General features: G+C 47.8%; 1 protein-coding gene across 8 annotated transcripts in view; it reads left to right on the top strand.

The window, feature by feature from the left end:
• Positions 1–22,049, top strand: part of LOC109683420 (uncharacterized) — a 94,851-nt gene that overhangs the window by 35,092 nt on the left and 37,710 nt on the right. For 2 of the 8 annotated variants that reach the window (XR_012440602.1, XR_012440601.1), the window contains exons 9-11: positions 1,694–1,800; positions 4,341–4,446; positions 6,434–6,673. The exons of 4 other annotated variants lie outside the window; for them this stretch is intronic. The gene's annotated coding sequence lies outside the window, so the exon portion shown is untranslated. Of the gene's footprint in view, positions 1–1,693; positions 1,801–4,340; positions 4,447–6,433; positions 20,351–22,049 lie in introns of all 8 variants that reach the window. 2 more of the 8 variants (XR_012440599.1, XR_012440600.1) reach the window with 1 other exon arrangement.

Here is a 22,049-nt window from a genome sequence, read left to right as displayed (position 1 = left end):
TCTAAGGACAATTGTAGTTAACTTGTGGTTGGAGTACTCCTAAGTGCTATAGTTTTTATAGAGAGAAACTAGGGTGTTTGTGTGAAAGGGCTGTTGTAACCTACTGAAGAACAAAAAGTTCTGTTGAGTTTGACTCTTTGGAAAACTTACCTGACTAATCTGCTACTAAGAATGCTTCAATTGACATTTTGTCATGCCTGAGTTAGAACATCCTTGGGACGGTTCCTAAACTACTATTGCACAGTAATGTGTAAAGTTGTTGTCTCTTCAAATGTTATCTAAAATTCTTATCCCGAGCAGGCCTAACTAAAATACATACCTTTGCCTTACGACTAAAGGAGAATTCATGAAAGAAACCTTAATCTGTTCATTCTATCATAATCTTGGAGAAGAGGAACCAAAATGCCCAGTGGGCAAAAATCTTCAGAGCAACTGACTGTGCAGAAAAAAGACTGTTTACTAGAACTATAGCTTTAAAGGACAATACAAAAGCAGTGCCATCCTCTGGATCTAATTATCTCACACCTCTAAAAAAATTATCAAAGCTGAGAGATTTGAAGAAGGGCTTTTTATCAATGTGCTATCTGGCAAAAGGCAATCTCATGTCTCTGTTAAGGCAGAAGTAGTATGAGTATTTGTACTGGCTCCAGATCTTTTTAATAGTTCTCATGGAGTTTTTTTTAAACTCCTCTTGTATTCAACTTGATAGTAGTGTTTAATTTCTACCTACAGACACCAGGGCTCTTCTTTCAGTGTGGGACTGGCTCCTAGTTATGTTCACTATTGTGTTACTAGGTGCATCCATGTGCATTTGCTTGTGGGCCTGTATCCACATACATGCTCATGCATGTCTGTGAGTCCATGTGTGATTGTCCGTATATAGCTCTCTGTCCATGTGATGTAGATGTTCATAATAAGCCTGTGTGTCTGTACGTACACATCCCTATGCATACAATTATGATTTTCTCTAGATAGCCCTGTGGTATTCAGGTCTGGGATGAGTTGTGTTTCAGTTTTATTTTTATAAGAGATAAGGACTGGTTATGGACCCCAGGCAAGCCTTTGTCTAAAGATGCTCTTCCCTTAGCCTCTTAAGTGTGGGCACCACCACACTTGTTCCTCATTATATTTTTTTCCTCCTTGTTGTCATTGTCCCATCTCTAAGTTAGTGCATGTGCATCAGGTGGCAGCTCTCTCTGAGTGTTCCAAACTAAGAAAGTTAAGACAGGCATGGCTGAGGCCTTTCTATGAGAAAGATAGTAGGATGCTCCCAACAATACAGGTAATGGAATGAGGAAAGGCATGAGAGGCAGAATAACCTGTCTGGGGTCACATGCCTTGTTGGAAAGATGCACTGGGTGTGAATCTAACTTGATCTCCTCAAAGTTGGGCACTGGCACCTTCAGACCCATCTGGAGACAGTGGTGTGGAGGTTGTGGGTGTCACAGTATCTAGTTTTCCACATGGACCAGGTCAATAAGCATTTAGCAGCATAGTGAACCTAGGATGTCTTGTCTGAGATAAAGGGACAGTTGAGGAGAGCTTCAGAGATTACCTCATTTCCTGAATACGGGCCAGAGAATTTAGAATCCTGTTGGCCAGGCAGCCACTGTGCTGATCAACTGTAGTAAACTCATATCTCTCTAAACCTTATAGAGTAAATGATGTTTTCTCGATGTCTCCCATTGCTCAGAGCTCACGTCCCAGGAGAACCAACCCCAGAGGCCAGCCTCTGTCTGGAGAAACTACATCAGTACTTGATCACAATGCCAGTGGAGATTATTCCAGAGGACCACAAAGGTGAGAGAGGGCAGGTTGGGGAAGTTGAAGGGATGGCATCCAAACCACTCTAATCTTCCAAAGAACACAGCTGATCCCGCCTCTTTTTATGTATGTGTGTGTGTGTCTGTGTGTATAGGAAAATTCTATTCTCCTGTTTCCTTTGACTCTATGGCAAAGTCCTTTTTCTAGGTAGCTACTGTCTTCCATGTTTGATCTGTCCCTGTTTGGCCCCTAATGAAGGGAGAACATGTGTCAGCCAACTTCCAAGATGCCTACGGGAAGAAACTCCTCAAGGCAGAAATTCTGGAGAAAATGGTGCCTTCCATGCTATTCTGGGACACATTCTTCATCCCCCCCTTCATCCCCACCTTCCTGGGCATCAACCAAAATTGCACTGGAACAGAGCATGAGCTTGATAGACTGTTCAAATGGTGAGCCCAATGGATTTCCACTGCTGTGAAAATGCAATGCAGTGTCTTGCTCTTGGCCCAGTTTGCTTGTCCAGAGTAGGTAGCTCAGGTTATTACGCCCAGAGGATGATTCCAGGACTCAGTAGGATGATCCCTGTATGTGATAGCCTAATGCCTAGTCCTACAGAGTCAACTAACTAAAAGTAGTGGAAGGCAAGGCAGAAATAGGGGTTCTTGTCTCTTCCTGCAGCTCTCTCACCAGATCAAGGTGTGGAACCAACTTCAGAACCTGAGCAAGCTCCTTTAGAGGATGCAGAACTCAAATTAGCTCATTCAGAGGCTGTGGAGTTCGAGACAGCTCCTGAAAAGGACTCCAGAGCTGCAGAAAGCAATGATGTGGTTCCATCATGAGAGTCTACCTGGCCTCCACCTGTGGCCATGGAAAAGGTGCTGATTAAGTATAAAATTCAACTCTTGACATTCCAGTCCAAACTGGTGGCAGAACAGTTCATGCTAACAGATGTAAGTGGTTGTGCAATCATAGTGGAGGCAGGCATTCTTGTGACCCCTTCTGCCCAAATCTGGCATTCTCTGGTGCAGGGAGATTTTTCCCATTCAAATCCAGGAAGCAACCTAAACAGGGCCATTTTCTTAACCTGAAAATTCAACTGCACTTTGTACAATGCACAAGGCCTACCCAGTTAGTATATAGATTTAGGATTGGAAAAGAAAAGCCAGTCCCTGATTGTTCACCTGTGCCAGAACTCTGATTGAAGCCTGAATGATTGGCCTCACTCCTTAGTAAAAGTGAGAGGGAGTTTGAGTCTGAGGGTTTGTGTAAAAGGATAGGTTTGGTAGTGGGTGGACCAGGCCCAAGAAACTGAGCATGACCGGAAGCTGGAGAACTTCCTGATGGCAGAAAAGCTGACTTAGAGTCACCATGGTAAGTCTTTGGAGTGTGAATGTGCAGGGCATATGACTGATTGGCACTACAGGGTCCCAAGGTTCTGGAACAGCAACCTTAACCTTGATCCCTAGAGCTGACAGGTCAGTTTAGCTTTCAGGAGGACAGGAATGATAAGGGAACCTGAATCAAGGAAGCCATATCCCATACAGCTGCCAACTTGTGCTCATGGCACCATTCATGCAAGGGTGGTTCTGGGTAGTGCAGGTGCCCTCCTGGATGACACACCTCCTCAGAATAGCTTAGAACACAGCCTACGCAGAATCAGTTGAGTGATGAGTTGCAGGTCCATGAAGCCATCTAATTGTCCCTTCTCCATATTAGTGCATATTAGTGCTACATCTTCCAACTGTCCCCGAGGGTCATAAGTACTACAGATAGCTACGGCATGTGAAAGCAAACCCTTCCAGCTAGCAGGTGCTAGGGTGACAGCTCAACAAGAAAGAGGGGTAGTGTGGAGGATGTGAGAAGCACAGTGACCTGTCCAGGGTAACACACTTGGCTGGAATAGGGCCCAGTTATGAACCCAGCTCTATCACCTCAAAATTGGGTTACTGTCTAGCCAGGCACGTCCGAGGTCATTGTGGGCTAGGGTGTGAGTGTGGCTGTGTGTAGCTTTCCACATGGTCTGGGTAGACAGGTTGGTCAGAGTACCAGTGGACCTGGGGGAAGTTTTCTCTGAGGCAGAGGTTCAGTGGAGGAAACCTTCAGAGATGACCTCACTTACACTATTGAAGACTCAAGACAATGCAGAACTTTGATGACCTGAACGTACAATGCAGAGCAAATACAGCAAGCTCATTTCTCTGGAGGCACTAAAGAGTGAAGGATGTTCTCTTTGTGTCTCCTGACTGGCATATGGTCAGGCCCCAGGCGAGGCCAGAATAGAGGCCTCATCCACATTTTGAGACACTGGATCAGCCCAGGCACACACAGCCTCTGGTTTTCCCCAGAGGATGCCAAAGGTGACACAAAAAGGATAGATGATACCAGCTATCAAATCTACCTGTTCCCCCCACATAAAGCAACAGATATCTACTGATATGTCTGTTTTTGTGGATGTCCACGTGTATGTGCCTGAGTGTGAGCAAAATTCTTTTTGGCAAGTTTCACTTCAGTATAGGGTAATATTTTGCCTGTTGCTGCTGTTTGTTTAAATTACTTCCTCCTTTTTCCCCACCCAGAATGAAAATAAATGAGCCTCCATGTTGGATGAGCCCTGCAGTGAGCTGAAATTCAAGGCAAGAATTCTCAAGAATTTGGTGACCAACCTCTTGAACTGTCCCTCAGGTGAGGACACTGTGTGTGTCCACAACTTTCTGGTAGGGTATAGATGCTTTACTACGACCAAGCAGGTGCTGGACAAACTTTTCAATTGGTAAGCTGTACTTCAATTCCCAGAAGACAAACCAACTCCTAGCTGTGACTTGGCAGTGCCCTGCCTTGCTCTTGTCCTGGTTTAATTGTGGAGACTGGGGTCCTCAGTACAAACCCCTCTTAAGGACCAAGAGGAATGAGCCATAGAAGTGCCTCTGCTGGGCATGATCCTGTGAAGTAGGCCACTCAGGTCTGTTGACTATGCTGGGTATCCCCAGCCCTCCTTGGAGAATCTCTCTGACCTGGTTCTCACTTACCATTGTCCTCGGCACAGCAGTCTCTGCATTTTTAAAAGGAAGTTTCCCATTTTTTGAAGCCATATCAGACCTAGCTGTAGCAGATCAGGGACTGTTCCAGGTTTCGAGGAACCTAGACCCAGTGTGGCATGTGTAAAGGAGCTAAGTGACTTCATTCCTTGCACAAATATACATGAGTCACCTACTGTATGGGATTGTGTTTCCAGCCACTTTGCACAATTCAGTGAAAGAGCAGGCAAATTGCTGAAGTCCTGGGCTCCATTCCCCTGGGAAGTCACCCAGTAACACTGGGTGCCATAACAGGTACAGTAGATGTGACACTTTTATGGACTCCTCTAGGTTTGATGACAATGCAAATGACAGACCAGAGGAAGAAGTGAAAATGTAAGCAGATGTTGGGTCAAGTTGGGTGGGCACCTGTCTAAAGAGTGGGGACATTTTGGGGCTGGATTTGGTTAGTTATGGACACACTCTGTGTTCCAAAACTATTGTGACTCCAAAAGAGGGCTCAGGTCTAGGGATCCACTGAATACAGTGAAGCCAAAAGAGCTGTGAGTGTCATTCTGAGCATTTGATTGGTAGATGAGGTGTAGGACCTGGAACAGAACCCTATGTTAACACACCATCCAAATCCCTGTAGGGTTTGTCCACCCTGTTGCTTGTCAGGTCCACCGAAAAGGTTTTATGTCCTCATTCCTCAGTAGTGGGAGTTTAGCTGACACCCAGGGACCAAATGTGTGCTCAGAAAGTAGATTTTGTCAATCAGGAGAAAAGTTATGGATAGACAGACCACACGCATGGTCCTCAGGGTATTGAGGCAACTGGAAATACAATCTGAGGGTTCCTAGAGCGATGTGGGTGCCAGGCAGGAGTACATGCCCTAGTGGACTTGGCATTCCAGAGGGCAAGGGCCCCAGAAACACATGGTGCTGTGTGTGGAGAGTCCCTGGAAAGGAAGAAGTGCTCAAATTATTTAGTTTTTGCTCCCTCCCATATAGGAGAAGTGCAGCTCCTGCTTTTTTTTTTTTTTAACCCTGCCAGCCATGGCCTGGACAGACATATAGCATAGTCTAGAGTGTGTAGTACTCTGGGTGAACAGGGGCAGGCACAGGAACCTTGCACCCATAAGTCCACTGTGGCAGGGAAGGGAAAGGCAAGAACAGGCGTGTGATTCTATTGTCCTTCCATTTGCCTACAGGGCCTTGTCATTAATACTTGGCACCTGGCTGGATCACTTCTCTGAGGATTTCTGTGAAACACACTTTCCATGCCTGAAGTTACTGCTGAATTACCTGGTGATTTATATGCCAGGACCAGAAGATGAGGGCTGAGTGTTCCTTCTCCTGGAAGAGTGGGAGAACATAGAGTCCAATGAGACAGAAGCTAAAAGTGAGAAGGCTGGGGACAGAGAGCACATGAGGAGGGATGTGTGCACACAGCCCCACCTTGTGTATATTCCTAGTCTAACACTAGAGCAGGAGTAAGGATGAGCTTTGGACCCCACAGGGATTGGACCACAGTCTAGGAGGATGTCCTGCTGTGGGTTTAGGGCTCTGACTTCTCAGGGAAGCTGAGAGATCATCTCTGAATTTCCAAAGCTTCAGGGCAAGGTGGTCATGTGGAGTTCTTATCTCCTCTTGCAGATCTAGCTACAGCTCCAATTTTGGCATTACAACCAAATCCAGAGCTTGAGCCAAATTCCTCAGGAGCACCAGAGGTGGAGCTGCCTCCTGTGAAGACCACAGAATGTGAGAAGTTTGGTCCCTAGGAGAGCCTTCAAGGACTTCATCCTTGGACATGGAACCTGACATAGTCAGGGAGAACCATTTTTCTTGGCTTCCCCTCATGACCTGGTGAATCACCACTTCATCCTGATGGAATCTGTGAGTGGCTCTGCAGGGCAGGGTGGTGGCAGGTGTCCTTCTGACTTCCTTGTGCAGACCTGGTGTTCCATGGCTCAGAGCCATTTTTCCCCATTCAGATTCTTAGATCTACATGAACATGGCCATTTTCTTAACCAGACCTCATTTCCTCCCTTCAGTGCCTGAAATTTGGCCCTCTGCAGTAATAGAATCAGGGTTGAGAAAGAGGTGCAGCAGAAAGGACTTCATTTGTACATGTTTTAGAGCCTCAGGCATTTATGTGAGTTCCAGGGGCCTGCCCCTACACACTTTGAGCAACACATGGAGGTTATACTCTAGAGGTTTGTGTTAAAAGTTAGCATTGCTCAATTCACCAGACTAGGAGTCTATGAGCCAGACCAAGAGCTGGACACCACCCCAAGACAGAAAAGGATGATTTAGAGTCATAATGGGAAAACTTTGAGGTCAGAATTTATAGATCCAGGTGAACTGGAAGGACCCACAGTTCCTCAACAGCATCCTTGACCTTGAGCTGACTTTGGCACAAGGTCAGTTTAGCCTTCTTGAGGAAGAGAGCAATGACAATGGAATCTATATCCACAAAGCCATATCCCACACAAATAGTGTCAACTCAGCTTCTCTGAATCTTTGATGAAAGGAAGGGGCTGGTCAGAACAGGGGCCCTCTTTGGTGACCAACCTCTAGGAGATTGGATTGCCCCTCACAGCCTACTCAGAAGAAGCAAGACCTGAATGCTTGAAACATATAGCATCGAATCCAGGACTGACTGGATCACAATGAGCATGGTGTGACAGGTCAATCCCCATCTCTGTCTTCTGTGGCTTCTGCTTTGTCCTCCTGTCTCACCCTCTTACACCTCAGTGATGAGGACTGACCTGGTGAGGATTGATCTCTCCAGGGCCGTCAAAGTTCATCAAGATTTTAGCTCAAAACTTTGGAAAATTCATTGTTTCTAAGAGAGAGCCAAATGTGGGCATTTCATTGGCTATAGAAATTCTTGATACAGTCTTATCTGATGACCTGACAATTGGGCCGAATGACAATCAGATGTGTGTGTGTCATGACTGGCTTGACCTAAACTACAGACATTCTGTGGATACCTGCTCATGTAAACTATTTTTTCTCTCCCAGTGAAATGATAATCAGTATTGTCTTTTGGGACTACTCAGTACATTCTCCTCTGTTAGGGTGAACCTGTTTCATAACGTAGGACATCCTACCTATATTTACCTGTTAGTAAATCCAGCAGACTGATATCACAGGACAGGGTCTTGACTTTGGAATCTAGAGTCAGATGCTCATTCCTTCACTGGCCTGTCACCTCCTCCAAGAGGATATTAGGAAGTGGAGGCAGTGTGGCTCAGCCACAGAGGGAAAACAGACATGTGATCAACAAGAGCACTTCCTCATCTTCAGTTCTACCTCAAGGCCTTTCTGCAATTGCCTGTAGTTGATTCTGCTGTAAGGAGCACACATCTATACCTGTGCAAAAGTCCACCCTCCATTGTCTGGCTGTGAGGATAGTTTAGTTGGAATGGATATGAAAAAAGAGGCCTGATTTGTGAAGTTAGCCATCTTGAGTGCTTTGATACTCTCTGAGGAGTCCTTGAACAAGAGAGAGATTTGTGAGAATGTCAAGTACTCTACTAGTGATTGTGGCACCAAGAGGATATAGAAAGGTCACTTTGTGCTCCCTGACTCCTAACAATGGAGGTTCAGTGCTGGGCCTGAACAACACTCCTGGAGGCCCTGGTCCAATCCCAAGCTCTGGTCCAACCATTATTGGAGTTCTAACACCCCCTAATCCTGAAGATCTTCAAGTAACAGGTACATCTCCAAATACCTCCATCCATACCTAGTGTTAGAAATGTGTGTGTGAATGCTCTTGATCACCTGAAGTATTTTGACAACATGTGTGTGTGTGTATACACACACAGATGAATATAACATGCACTTGTCCTTATTTCTCAGTTCCATTGTGGAACTCAGGCTTCGATTGAGTCATCTGCCATTTTTGCAGTTGAATGACTGACATGTTCTGGGTGTGTGGCCCAGGCTGTCCTTGAAGTCAACATTCCCATCCATTAGCTCCAGTGTATGGAACTTACAGGCAGGCATCACCACAACCTCATCTACATTATATTCTTTTTTTCTAACTTCCTGCAGCTATTCCTTGTCTGTGATTGTGCATTAGCTTCCTGTTCCACATGTCCCTAAGACTATCAGGAAATATAAAAGCAAAGACTTCCTAGGCATCCAACACCAGGGTCATGTATAGCAAGCCATGGGGAGAGTGTGGAGGACAGGAAATGTGCGATACCTGGCCATAGTCTCACACATGCTTAAATAACAGTCTAGGTGTAAACCCAGATCTGTCCCCTCAGATTTGGAAAATGGGCTACCCAGAGCTGATGTGGCATAGCGTGTGGGTATGACTATGTCTGGTTTTCCACACAGACTGGGCATGCAGGTTGGTCAGCGTACCAGTTATCCTTGGGGAGGTTTTGTCTGAGGGCAGAGACTTGGTAGAGTAAAACTTCAAAGAACAAACCACTTATACCACTGAGGACCAATAACATTGTAGAACCCAGGGGAACAAGCACCTGCATTCCAGAGCAACCTCAGCAAACTCATTGCTCTGTAGAACCTCCTGGAAGAAGGGGATTCAATGGGTTTCTTGTAATTTGCACTTGCTCAGTACCAAAGAGCACCCAAAAGGAGGCCTAGTCCAAATCTTGAGACTCATTCTCCATAAGCCCATGATGCCTCTCTATTTTGGCAGGTGACACCAAAGATTACACAGGGATGGGAGGATAGTTAGCAAAGGACATCCAGAACAATTTGATCCCCCACCTAAAGCAACAGATCCCTACCAATGTGTGAGTGCATGTGCATGTGTTGTTTGTGGGGAATACCTTTGGGTATTTTTTGAGTACACTCTAAAGAAAATCCTTTTGCTATTTGATACTGCTTTAGTGTATGAACATCTGGTCAATTGTGCCCACCTAGATTGAAACTACACCAGTGTCTAGCTAAGAAGAGTCCTGCCACAATGAAATTCCTGAGGCAGACATCCTGGGGAACTTAATGAACCAAATTTGGACTGCCCTGCTCTGTGGGGACACTGTTTTTGTGTACAGTGTCCTATGGAATTATGGATGTTTCACTACCACCAAGCAGGTGCTGGATGTTCTTTTTACATGATGAGCAATACTTCAATACCCAGAGAATCCCTAACTGCTGGCTGTAATTTGGTCATGCACCATCCTGCTCTTTTCCCCCATTAGATTGTGGAGACTGGTGGGCTCCCTTGGTAGAGCCCTCTTAAGAAGTGTTTCCAGGATGCAGAGGAATGAGCCACAGAAACTCTTATCTTGGGCCTGATGTTTTGTAGTCAGCTACCCAGGGGTTTGGCTCTTCTGTGTGTCCTTTTGTTTCTCTAGCAGAATCATTCCCCTTGTTCCTCACTTATCCTTGGCCATTTTTAAAGGAACTTCTCCATACTATGGAGCAGTCTCTGACCACGGAGCTCTCAGGTATGGGTGTACACAGGCCCAGCAAAGTACCTGGGAAAGAGTCAGGTGGTCTCACTCATTTCTGATTTTAACATGTGGCTTTACTGTGTTTTGGCAGGATTCCAGACACATAGTGTATTTCAGTAAAAGAGCAGGCAAATCAATAAATTCCTCAGCATCATTCATTTGGGAAGTCACCATGTGTCAGCACTAGGTGTCATCCCAGGAACAGTAGATGTGACAGCCTCATTAACTCCACAAGGTATGACTCCAGTGAGGAAGAAAGACCAGAGCAGAAACTGAAAAAGTGACCAGCTATTGGGTAAAGAGGGTGCACATCAGTCTCCAGAGTGAGGTCATTTAGGGTCCGCATTTGGGTAGTAGTAAAGATGCAGTAGTAAAGATCAATGTCCCCTCACAGCCTGCTCAGAAGAAACAGAGCTGAATGACAGACAAGGCACACACACCATTGTGAGTGGATCACAATGAGCATGATGTGACAGCTCAATCCCCATCTCTGTCTTCTGTGGCTTCTGCTTTGTCCTCCTGTCTGACCTCAGTGATGAGGACCTGGTGAGGGTTGATCTCTCTGGGGCTATCAAAGCTCACCCAAATTTTACATCCAACCTTTGGAAAATCCATTGTTTGTAAAACAGGGACAATTGTGGGCCTTTCTTCGGTAATAAACATTCTCAATAGAATCCTAACTGATGAAGATCCAACGATTGGGCTGTTTGAGAAGCAGGCATGTGGGTGTCATGACTAACAAGACCTACGCTAGGGACACTCTGTGGATACCTGCTTATTTAGACCTTTTATCTCTCACAGTGGAGTGACCATCATATATATGTCCTTTGGGGGTCACTCAGATGATTCTTCTGCCTCCCAGTCCTTGCAGACCTTCCAGCAACAGGCACAGAATCCATCTCCTCTCCAAATGCCTCCATCCATACCCAGTGGATGAATGTGTGTTTGAATGTTTATGTTCACATGAGGTATTTTGACAGTATATGTGTACATGCATATGTTTATGGATATGAATATATATGTATTTATGTGTGTGTCTGTGTGTTTGCACATTTTTCGCAATTCCGTTGTGGAACTCAGGCTTGGTTTCAGTCGTGTGCCATATTTGTACTTGAATGAATAACATCATATTCTGGGTGTGTGTCCCTGGCTGTCCTTGAAGTCATTATTCACTTCCATTACCCTCCAAAGTATAGAAATTATAGGCAGATATCACCACAACCTTGTATGCATTTTATTCTTTGTCTTGCAGCTTAATTTGTTCTTTCTCTGTGATTGTGCATTAGCTACCTATTCTACATGTCCCCACAGTCACAGGAAAAATAGCCTCTTTGGGATATGTAAAAGCAATGATTTTGTACACGGCCAACACAAGGATCATGTCTAGGAAGCAGGGGGAAAATGCAGAGGACAGGAAATGTGCAATGCCTGGCCATAGTCACACACCTACATAAATGATGGTCCAGGTGTAACCCAGCTCTGTCCCCTCAAAATTGGAAAACAGGCTGCCAGATTTGCCTGGGGCTGATGTGGCATAGCATGTGGGTTTGACAGTGTGTGGTTTTCCACATGGACTGATAGGCAGGAAGGTAAGCATACCAGTAGACTTTGGGGAGGTTTTGTCTAAGGGTAGAGATTTGGTAGAGTAAAACCTCAGAGAATAAACCTCTTACACCACTGACCAAAAACATTGCAGAACCCAGGGGACCAGGTACTTACATTCCAGAGCAACCTCAGCAAACTCACTGCCCTGGAGGACCTCCAGGAAGCAGAGTGTTCTCTTGGGGTCTCTCAACTTGTGCAAGCTCTGTCCATATCACCACCCCAAATGATTCCTAGTGCAAATCTGGAGACTTCGGTTCACCCGATCCCATGATGCCATTTGATTCCCAAGGTGACACAGTGATGCCAGGATAGGTGGCAAGGGTCCTTCACACCATACTGAACCTCATTTAAAGCAAGTGATTGCTACCAATGTGTGTGTGTTTGTGTGTGGACTATATTTTGGATATTTTTCTCTACGTTCTAAGGCAAATAGTTTTTCTGTTTGATAGAGCTTCAGTATTTGTAATACACCTAATTATCTCCAACCAGATAGAAAATGCACCACTGTCCATACAAGATGAGGCCTGGAGCATGAGATTCCCGTGGTTAACTCACTGGAGAATTTATTGGAGGAAAATTAGATTGCCCTGTTCCTTGGGGACATCACCTTTTTCAACCACTACTTAGGCGAGTATGGCCACTACACAACTGCACGGTATGTTCTCAATGTCCTCTTTATGTGGCGAGCAATGCTTCCATACCCAGTGGAATCCCAAACTCCTGGCTGTGATTTGGCCATGAAGTGTCCTGCTCTTGTCCCAGTTTGACTGTGGAGACTGGTGTGCCCAACAGAACACCCTCGTGAGGTGTTTCCATTGCCTATGGGGATGAGCCATAGAAGCACTTGTCTTGAGCCTGATGTTGTGTAGACAGCTAGCCAGGGCTGTGGCTCCTCTGTGCGTCCCCAGTCCCCCTGGGAGAATCATGCTACCTTGGGCCTTGCTTACTCTTGGCCTCAGCAAACAGTCTCGCCAGTTTTAAAAGAAACTCCCCAGTCTATGGAGTACTATCTGACCTATCTTAAGCAGATTGGCAGCTCTCAGGTTCTGAGGAACACAGGCCCAGCAAACTGTCTGGGAATGAGCCAGGTGGTCTCCTTCCTTGAACAGCATAAGATGAGGCACCTAGTTTCTAGGAATGTAGTATATTTCAGCAAAAGAGCAGGCAAATCACTGATGTCCTGAAATCCATCCCTTTGGAAAGTTACTCAGTAATGCTATGTTTCATCGCAGGTTCAGTAGTTGTGATAGGTTATGTGATTCCACATGGTGTGACTCCAACGAGTATGACAGGCCATAAACAAACTGAAAAAGTGAGCTGCTGTTGGGTAAAGTGAGTGGGCAACTGTCTCAAGACTAGGGACTTTCACTGGCTGTTTTTGGGTAAGAATCTGCACACCCTGGGTCCTCAAACTCTTGTGATTCTGACTAGAGGGCTGAGGTCTAGATCTTCACCTGAATTAAAAGAAATCCAAGAGAACTGTGGGTGGGGCCCTGAGCACCTGAGAGGGAGAGGGGTTTCGAAGGCCTCAGTGACGGCCCCTTTCAGCATTCATCATCACTTCATAGCCTGTCTCTGTGGGGCTTGCCCATCCTGTTGCCCATAAGGTTTCAGAGAATCTGCGGGGGCTTCCCTCCTCCCTAGTGGACATTCCTTGAGTGCTCACAGTCAGGCTGGGCATGTCAATTGAACAGTGTAATTGGTGGACAGCCGACACCCATTGCTTAGGGAAATGAAACAGCTTATGTATTAGGGTCAATATATGAGGGACAATATCTGAGGGACGCTAGTGCCCTGTGGAGGGTCATCATGCCCTAGTGGAGTTGACATCACAGGCAGGGGGGCCCAAGACACACAGAACAGTGTGTAGAGATTCCCTGAAGAGGGGAGATGTGCTCACAGCACCTAGCCCTGCCCCTCTCCCATGGTGGCTCCCAGCATCTCCCCCTTCTTTTCTTTTTGTCACTGCCTGCACAGACAAAAGCTTTGGTCTGTCTTTTGCTGTCCTCTGAATAGATAGGGACAGGCACAGGATGTGATGCCTAACAGATCCACTCTGCCAGTGCAGGGAAAGGTAAGGCAAGTTCTCTGATTCTGTGGCTTGACATGTACGGGGAGGATGTCTATGAACCTCATGAGTTTCCATGCCTGAAACTGCCGATTGCATACTTGAACTCCATATGCCTGGTTCAGAGGCAGAGCACCTGGCCCAACGTCTCCTGTTGCAGTGGGTCTTTCTAGCTCCCAATACAACAGCCTGTGAAGGCGAGGAGCCTGGGTATGAACCTTGAGCATGTGTGGAGTGGTCTGTGTAGGCCCCATGTTGTGGCTTGTCTATTTCTGGAGGTGGGCAAGGAGGAACGAGGAGCCTGCAACCCACAGCAATTGTTCCACAGTCTAGAAAGTTCTCCTGCTGAGAGGTCAGAGCTCTGGCCTCTCTGGCAACCTGGGTCATTTCTGATTTTTGGAAGCATCAGGGCAAGGAGGTCATATGGGGGTCTTGTCTCCTCCTGCAGGACTTTTAACCTCTCAGGTCCTGATGCTACAGCCAAAAGCACATCCTGAGCCACCTCCCTCAGAGGCCCAAGGATATGAGCCAAATCCTATGCCAGGACCAACAGTAAATTCTCCCAGGCCTATGCCTGAGGACACAGAGCTGGAATTCTTCAATGAGGACAGCCACCTCTTTGCTGTGCTGCAAGACCATGATGAGCACTTCATGCTAATGGGTGGTGTGAGTGGCTGTGTGGGGCAGGATTGTTGTAGGTTCTCCCCTGTGCTGTTCAGATGTGGCATTCTTCAGCTCACAGTCATTTTTCCCTCAGAAGATCCTTCCTGCCCTTTGCATATTGCCATACAGAATGAGCCAGTGGAGAAGCTTTACTCCATTTTCTCTTAGTTACTTTGTTTTATTTGTTCCTTTTGTTCTTGTTATGTAAAATATGAGTCTATAAAATTACTTACATGCTCTCCACTGGCTCAGTAATTCATTAAAATGTTTACATAGTTTTCAAAATGAATATCATCCTTTGGCGTAAATAACCATAATTTACTGTACTCTTTGATTGACATTAGATGCCTCACTCCACAGCATTTCCTCCAGACCTAGTAGCATAGCACTTCATGCTGACAGATGCTTTGAATGGCTGTGCAGGGCAGGGTGGTAGCAAGTGTCCTTCACACTTGTTCTGCACACCTGCATTGCCTGGCTAAGAGCCATTTTCCCCATTAAATTCCCAAAAGCACCTTGCAGAGGGCCATTTTCTAGTGCAAAATTTCAGGTCAACCTTTGCAATGTGGAGGTGGGCTCCCTACAGTTACTGTGTGGTTTCAGGGATGGAAGAGAGGTACAGCTATGCACACATTGATCTTCTGCACTGAGACCTCAGGCCTTTGTTTGAGGCCAGACATGGCTGACCCACTCCTTTTGTAATATAACATGAAACTTAGAGTGTAGGGCTTTGTGTGAATGGGTAGAGATGGCTGCTGTGTTCACCAGGCCCAGGAGTCTGTGAGCATGGCTGACAAATAGGCAGATCCCCGAGAGAGGAAAGGACTTTTGAGTCATACTGGGATGACCTTGATGTCAGAATTTATAGACACCATGTTGGGTTTGTCATTAGAGGGAATCACAGTTCCTGGACAGCATCCTTGACCTTGAGCACTGTTTGGCACCAGGTCCAATTAGCCTTCAGTAGGTGGACAACAATGATAAGTGAACCTGCATCCAGGATGTAAGACCCATATGCCTACTGTCAACTCAGCTTCACTGCATCATCAATGGATGGGAGGGACTGGGCAGGACAGGGAGCCTCCTGCAGGACACATGCTTGGAAGAGCTCAGCCCAAGGGCCCCTCATAGGCTGCTCAGAATGAGTTGATTGCTGAAAGGCAGGTCCATGTACCGTCTAATATTGGAGTCAGTGGAATATTGCAATCTGCACTGTATGACAGGTCAACCCTCTTCTCTGTATTCTGTGGCTTCTGCCTTGTCCTCCTGTCTCCCACTGTTACACATCATTGAGGAGGACTGGGTGGTAGCTGTTCTCTCCAGGGTCATGAAAGCTCATGTCAGTTGTTGGGCAAAAACCTGTTTTAGAAATTCAGTGTTTGAAAGAAATTGCCATTATTGAGCATTTTCTTGGTAATTAAAATTCTGAATAGAATCACTTCTGAAGAAGAGAAACTTCTCTGGAGCCTACAATTGAATAGAGGGGATATCAGGAGTGTGAATGTCAGGGCTAGCAGGACCCTGATAAAGGACACGCTGGCGAGGCCACCTTAAGCCAGCCCATGTTGCTCTACCATAGGAGGAAAAAGTCAGTGTGTGTCTTCAAGGGACCACTCAGCAGCTCCTCTTATGGCAGGCCTACACAGTTGTCATAACACTGGGCATTATACCTATGTCTACCTGTGACTCCTATCCACCAGCCTGAGATTATGACCCAGGACAGGTTTCTGACATTGGAATTTCACATCCCACCCTCATTCTGTCCTAGGGTTGTCAAGACATAGGGCAACAATGGGAGGTAGCATGGATCAGTCACAGAGGAAAGCTCAGCCCGACAGTCAGCCAGAGCAGCTGCCTGGTCCCAGTAGAGCCTCTGGGTCTTCCTGCCACCTGCAGCTCATGCTTGTATGTGGCTCTGAACAGGACCTCCCTCACCTGCACAGAAGTCCACCCTCCATTGTAGGACGGTGTGTAATTCATTTGAATGGGTATGAATGGATTGCACTAGTTTGTGGCATTAGCTATCAGGTAATTATCAATCTTTCCCTGGATCACCAGTTACCTAATATCACAAGCTGTCCACCTAAGTGATATGCTCAATTTCTGACTTTGAAAGATGAGTGCTGCTACATACTCCAGAGCCCCTCTCAATGTTTTTTCTCCTGCCTGGAAGAAGGGAGTTCATGCTGTTGATGCTGCCATCCCTTCAATCCATCTTTACTTTAGCCTTTCCTTGTCCTCGTGCCTTCTGTTGGTAAGTGATTTGAGCTTGAGGCATTATGAAATGTAGAATAACTGATATGGCACAACCTGACTGATTCAAAAGTGCCCTAACATAATCTAGAAGCATGGTGGTCTCTAGGATGCTGGCCAGACCTTTACCTGTGTCAATCTTTTGATTGCTGGACTGTAGAGAGGTGCTGAGGGTCCCATGAGAGGCCACAGCAAGGGTATGGGGCATTGCACAAGGCCAGAGAGTTTCACCAACAGTTTCAATGTTTGCAATAAGGCTTTTGTACACTCGTACAAGTGGCTGAATATCAGCTCTATTTCAGGATCTTAGCTCCTGGCAGCTGGGATGAAATGAAAATGACCATAGTCAAGGCAGGTTTGGTAACCTAAAGTTCTCATCTGCTTGAGAGAAGCACCAGGGATTTTAGCGTGGTTCCCAGGATGTAGCCTTGGGAGGAAGAGACAGTGATCCCTCTTTGTTTAATGACTTCTCACTGATGTTTACTAGGTGGCTGAGTGCACAATCTCATTTTGGTTTTCACTCAAATAAGATAATACAGAGTATAGAACAATTTACAGGACAAGAAGCTTTCCAAAATGTCCATCAAAGGCCAAACAAAAGGTATGGAAACTCTTGTAGAAGAACAAGCCTAAAGATTTCTGATAGCCAAATGTAATGCTTGATCCTTGATAGGATAGTAGAACCAAAACAAAAGTTGACACAAAACTCATCCCCTAGGTTGGAGGCATGGCTCAAGCAGTAGACCCCCTGACTCAAAAGCATGAAGACCTGAGTTCAAACACCAGTTCCACAAAAACAGCAGAATGACAAGAACAAAACAACAGTTAGAAGGCATATCTTGGAACTACTTGAAGACATTGGGTGTTGGAGAGAATATAGGTCAGACTACGTGCTGGTGTTCAAATTGTGTGTATTGTGGCTATGTAGCCAAATGCCCTTAGTCTTAGGCAGTAACTTGTTCAAGTATTTACGAGTATTAAAAATAGGTAATTCCTGTTGGAAGATCAATTAGATAACTAGATACATAGTTAATTTTTCTCTTTCTACAATTTTCTGCTTTTTGATGGTTTTCTAAATCAAGCATCAGGGGTAAAATTAAGCTATTCTCATGTAACCTCAGCTACATGGGAGGCTGACACTAGGGCAGTATGGTTCAAAGCCAGCCTAGCAAAAGGCCCCATCTCAAGCAATAAGCCAGGTGTGTGGTGGTATCCTCCCGTCATCCCAGCTGTGTGGTAGGTATAAGGAAGATCACAGTCATGGCTAACCTTGGAAAAACTTGATAGCGTATTCAAAGAAGTAACTACAGCAGATGGACTGAGGGCTTAGCTCAACCAATAAAAGTGCCTGCCTGGAAAGGTTGAGGCCCTGACTCAAACCCCCCCAGTACTGCCAGGTAAAAACTAAACAGAAGAAAAGAGTTTTCAAAATTATTCCACCCATTCAAGCACATTGCAGAAATGGTTTTGTGTTACTAGAATGCAAAATAGAGCAGTTTGAAAAGACAAAAGTTATTTAAAATAGCAGTGTGAAGTATAGACAAAGCTCAAAGCTAATGTCTGGCATATAGGAAAAACAATAGAGTGAATTCATGGGAGAAAGAGAGTATCAAGAATCTGCGTGTGTACAAGTTCTCAGACCCCCATGGTACCCATTATTATTGAACCAGTGGCCCTCTGTGAGATGAAGGGTGAGGGGAAAGCCTGACCTTGGTTTATGGACCAGCATTGTAACTGAAGGGAAAGTAGTGTACAGAAACGTTTTAATAGGGCTGTCCCTAGGACCTACGCCTTCTTCCCTAAGAGTAGGAAGCTTGTGGTGAGAGGGTGAGGGTAGCAGAAGGGAAAGGGAAGGAAAAGGCAGAAGGAGGAAGTATGAAGTTATTCTGTCAGCATTCTCTGCTTCTATTAATTTGTCTGACTGCTGGGAAGTGATCCCTAGACAAAGTGCAACATAAAATCCCTTTGTGCATCTCTGCATGGGGCTTGATTCTCATCCTTGGGACCAGAGTTTGATGCTTTTTTTTTTTTCCTCCTTCCTACAAAACTCAAAGTTCCAACCACAGAGCAACCACAAGATCGAGGATCATCCTTTTTTTTCTTAAATGGTAACAATGTTTCTTTCTCAAGCCTGAAGAGAAGCTCTGAGATGCAGGCCATGCATGATTGATGTTGGGGTCATATTTTTGAAACCTCAGCGTTTCCTAAGCAGTGGAAGACAGAGGTTCCTAAGTACAGAATAAATTTTGGAAAATCATAGAGCTTCCTCTAGACAGGAAACAAATTATGATTCATTCACATCTAATTTATTTTCTTTCTGCTGCATAAGTAGTCCCTTCTCAGCATCACATTTCTTTCTCAACAAATCAAGGAAAATTTAGCAACCTAAACCTCTGTTTTTGCCCACCCCAGGGGCCATCACATGCTTCAGTATTGATAGTCCATCTGAGGAAGATGGGCTCTTTCATCGGGAATTGGAAACGGTCTCATTAGCCACCTGCGCTTAGTCTTCGGGTGAATTTTTTTACTTATTTACACATAGGCACTGTATTTCTCGGGCATTGTGCTTCTTTAGTGTTCTGGACACTAGCTTTCTTCACCACGACACAAAAGATTTTGACCCTGGCCTCACGCCTGGGCTGTGCCCCAGTGGGCTCCAGATGCTCCAGGTGGGCATGAATTAGGAAGCGCGTGCTCCAGGTGGGAGCTGGCATGCTGAGCTGCATCTTGTCAGGGTGACTTTTGGGGCTGCAAATCAAATCCTGATGGAACTGCTCTGTCCTGGACTCGTGGGGCAGGTGCATCATCAGAAGGAAGCCATGGGCCGGCAGGGGAGAGGCCTGGTCCGTTACCCCACTTGCCTGCCCGGGCGGGGCCTCCTGCGTGGCCGGGTCAAAAATTACTTGTGGTGACCATCGCGCACCAATGTAATTTTATAAAAGGTGAAAACTGGGTCTTGAATTAGGGACCTGCGCAGTGTCACAGCTAGCAGCGTTTTGGTTGCCTCATCCGTCATCATAAGATCATTTCAACACAGCAGGGAGGTGGGGAGGCAAGCGGTCCTCTGGAGTCAGAAAGATCTCAGGCCCTTGCTTGATCCCCAACTGCGCTCCTGAGGTCAGACAAGGGCGTTAACGACCTTCCTCTGGGGCTCTGTGCCTGCCCCTCGCGCTCGCGAAGCCACGCCCGCTGCGCCCGTCACTCACGTGGCAGGACCAATTGCGGCCCCGTGTCGCGGGCCGAGAGGCGGGACCTTGGGCGCTTCTGCTTGAGCCCCGCCTCCAGCCCTTTTCCATTTGTCTTGCCTGGGCTGTTGAGAAAGCCACGCCCACTTCCCCCGTCAGTCACGCGGCTGGACCAATGGCGGCCTCGTGTCCGCCGGCGCGGGGCGGGGCCCGGTTCTCCGACTGCCGCGCGGGTCTGGGTGAGAGGCTGAGGTGCCGGGCTTTGGGCACAGACACCGGGCGCCGGGTCGGGAAGATGCGGGCTCCGTTGTCCGGGCGGCGGTGCGCAGAGGAAGCTGCAGCCGCCGGCGCCCTCGCTCTGGTGAGCGTCCATGGTGGCGGCGGCGGGGACGTTGTCCGCTACACCGGCCGGCGGGATGGGGCGGGGCTGCTCCGTCCTGGGCGACCCCCATCTCCGTGTCCTGCAGGCCGTGCGCGGCGGGCGGGGTACGGGGTGGGGAGTGGGGTCAGCGCGAGGACAGCGACCCCTGGCCGCGGGTTCCTCCCGGGTGTCGTGGGCGGTCAGGCCTTTGACATGGCCGCGAGAGCCCGCAGCCCGGGTCTGCAGAGGACCCGGGAGCGGGTGTCCCCTCCTGACCCCGCCATGTCTTTAGGCGGGAATCCAGTTTCCAGAGTGCACGTGGTCCAGCCTTGGCCTCAGCCGCGGCCACTGCGCACCAATGGCGCGGGCAGCAGAGCCGCGGGGGCGGGGCGGGGCGGGGGTGGGGGTGGGGCGGTGCTGGAGGGGAGGGGCGCGAGGGGGCGGGGCGGGGGCGGTGCTGGAGGGGAGGGGCGAGAGGGGGCGGGGGGCGGTGCTGGAGGGGAGGGGCGAGAGGGGGCGGGGGGCGGTGCTGGAGGGGAGGGGCGAGAGGGGGCGGGGGCGGTGCTGGAGGGGAGGGGCGAGAGGGGGCGGGGGGCGGTGCTGGAGGGGAGGGGCGAGAGGGGGCGGGGCGGTGCTGGAGGGGAGGGGCGAGAGGGGGCGGGGCGGTGCTGGAGGGGAGGGGCGAGAGGTGGCGGGGTGGGGGCGGTGCTGGAGGGGAGGGGCGAGACGGGGCGGTGCTGGAGGGGAGGGGCGAGAGGGGGCGGGGGTGGTGCTGGAGGGGAGGGGCGGGGGGGCGGGGGTGGTGCTGGAGGGGAGGGGCGAGGAGGGCGGGGCGGGGCGGTGCTGGAGGGGAGGGGCGAGGAGGGCGGGGCGGTGCTCGAAGGGAGGGGCGAGAGGGGGCCGTGGGGGAGGGGTTATGTGGGGGTTGGGGAGGAGGAGAGGGAGGCTAGATGGGTGCAATGCTGGAGGAGGGGGAGGAGGGCGACTGCTTCCTCCTGCTGGACAGTGGGTGGGTGACCCTGGAGTGCTCAGCACAGGTGGACCCGCGGTGGCCCAGATCCGGAGATGCTGCAGCTGAGCCTGCACAGGACAGGACGGCCCGGCCTCCCGGTGCTGGGCTCCCCGTGAGCCTACCAGGGATAACACACGACACACACACATGCACACACAGAACACACACACACATATACACACACACACATATACACACACAGAACACACACACACATATACACACACACACACAACACATACACACACACATATACACATATACACACACAACACACACAGAACACACACATATACACACACAGAACACACACATAAACACACACACATATACACACACATAGAACACACATATATACACACATACACACACATATACACACACACATAGAACACACATATATACACACACATATACACACATGACACACAACACACACACACACGCTACACAAAGACAGAAAACACACAAATCACACACATACAAAACAGTCACACAGCACAGAGAAAATGCACACACAATACACAGCTCCAACACTCACAGCACACACAGACATACACAATACACACCACATACACAACACACACTTATACATAACACACACAGACAAAACACACACATATACAAAACACAGACACAAAGCACAGAAAGTATGCACACACACAACACCCCCATCACACACAAAAC

The sequence above is a fragment of the Castor canadensis genome, chromosome 13, assembly GCF_047511655.1.
Source record: "Castor canadensis chromosome 13, mCasCan1.hap1v2, whole genome shotgun sequence".
NCBI lineage: Eukaryota > Metazoa > Chordata > Mammalia > Rodentia > Castoridae > Castor > Castor canadensis.
The sequence above is the reverse complement of the archived record's forward strand: the minus strand, read 5'-3'. Positions and strand labels throughout refer to the sequence as shown.